The sequence below is a fragment of the Marmota flaviventris genome, chromosome 6 (genome assembly GCF_047511675.1).
Source record: "Marmota flaviventris isolate mMarFla1 chromosome 6, mMarFla1.hap1, whole genome shotgun sequence".
NCBI classification, from domain to species: Eukaryota; Metazoa; Chordata; class Mammalia; order Rodentia; family Sciuridae; genus Marmota; species Marmota flaviventris.
In genome coordinates, this window is record NC_092503.1 from 121,307,542 (window position 1) to 121,309,800 (window position 2,259).

Sequence of the window (2,259 nt, forward strand, 5' to 3'; positions counted from 1 at the left end):
CCCAATGTGTAGACTTTTGCTTGAGAGTTGTAGCCTCGTCTCACTGAAAGTGAGAGTTTCAGGTTCCAGGTATTAGAAAAAGGAGTCAAAGTCAAGCATGTGATCTTGACACACAGGTCAGAGCCCATTTAGAAGTTAATTAGTAAAGTTTTTGAAATGTCAGAGTCATTTGCATCTCATTTGCCAGGAGGAAGGCAATGTCCTTCCCCAGTGTGATGGTGGCACAAGTCTCACCAATACAATGAGAACTGGAGGCTGGTTCTGAAGAGACACATTGAGCCAATATTTGTGGATGAGAAAAATACCCTCCAACAAGTATTCAATGTGTTCAAGACCCTGGGCTAGGTCCCCAAAGGCACTGCTGTTCTGCAGGATGGGAAGTAAACTTGCCACAAGAGTGACAGTGCCTGAGGGTACACAGCCATGCCAGTCCACAGTAACTATGCCACTTGCCAAACAAGTCATCATGAGGTCAGTGAATCATACTCTAGATGAACAATAAGCCTCATCTGGGAGTGCCTGCTACAAGATAAGATGGTGCTAAAAGAGTGTTACTATAGATTATGTAGCACCAAATGTCAGGACAAGGCCTGAATCCAAGGGAGGTTTTATTGCTCTTCCACAGTGAATAATACTTGTTAGAGGAGGGGTCACAGACCACACAGTCTAGTGCCTTAGTTAAGTCCATAATGGAGGTAAATGCATCTGCTAATATCAATTAATTATGTCCCTGCCCAAAGTTAAGCACCCTTCCTGTACAATAATCCTACCATTATCTGGTAATGATTTTCAGAAGGACTAAAATTTACATTTAAGTAAGTTTTATACAGAAAAAATGAGTCCCATCAACACCACATAGGGCTGGTTGAATAAGATATGACACTAACCTTTTGACTTATTATTGGATGCACACAGCATGGAGAAGTTTATTTCCAGCCAAACATTATCCATTCTTCCCTAAGGAACTTAGTGAGATCCTGTCGCTAAATAAAACATACAAACAAAAAAATCTTAATACACCAGATTACAAATCAGGTACAAAAGGGGCTTTTTCTAAAAGGAAGCAAAGTGCATCAGCCTCATCCGGTTGTGCTCAGGCATCACTCACTTGGTTCCATCAGTGCTGCTGAAACACCTTTCCCACTCCCTATGTGGGAGAAAGCAAACTGATGAAGCCTGTGTGAAATATTCAGAAGCCAGCTCAGTGCTCACATTTGTCTGCAGTCTCTGGAGGCCTGTTGCTCTCAGGTTTGATTGTGAGAGCACTGATGAGCTGCACTGTCTCTCCTAGCTTGGATACCTAAATTTGGACCATCTTTCTTCTGCCAAAAACAGAAATCAAAGAAGATTTAAGGTGGAAGTCAGACCTCACCTGAGTCTCCACTAGGTTACCTGACCCTAGTAGAATGGACTGGTCATTCCTATATGATCTATTTCCACAATATCTCAGTAGCAGCAATGGTGTGGGACTCTCCAAAATCTATCACATGCATAAAGATTCATAGCTACCTTATGGGAGAGCACAGGCTTTGGTGTCTTTCTGTAACAATCTCAGGAAGGGACATTTCTAAAACTGCTCCTTTTCCCACAGTGTGGAAAACCCACTTACATAAAGAAGACATTAGCATAATCTGTCAGGGGGGAGATGTTGAGAGCCACAGTCAAGTAGGAATGATGCCTAGCATTTTACCAGAGGGAGTGGTTGAGAGGTGATGCCAGTGAGCCATTGAGATGATAATGGCTAAGTTAAGCTGTGTATTCAGTTGTGTATAGACCCCTGCTGTCTGCCTAGGGTGCCCAGGGCACCCAGCCCCCGCTACTTTGGAGTTCTCCTGGGGATTCCTGGGGATTTCGCTTTGGTTGGGGAACTTCTGGAGGAGGGATTTCTGGTTGGTGGTGTTCCTGGAAAGGCCGTGTGGGTGTTGTTCTCGGGAGTTCGGGCAATAAAGGAGTTCCTGTTTGTACCTACAAGTGCCTCCTGGCGGCTCGGTTATTTTGTGCCCAGCCAGACTGTGGCACCACATGTTGCAGCATGCCCCTACAAGCTGTGACATGCCCTACAGGTGAGACCCAGTAGGGTCCCCACACTGGCGTCTCACTCAGACCACTCTGAGGAGATAGGAACCCTGGATCTACTTAGAGAAATGGCCCATGAGGGTCCCAAGGCCTGGCATCTCCCTCAGGGTGCTCTGAGAAGGTGTCCCTAGAGACATGACCCATGAGAGTCCCCACACCAGGCTTCTCCCTCAGGCTGCTCTG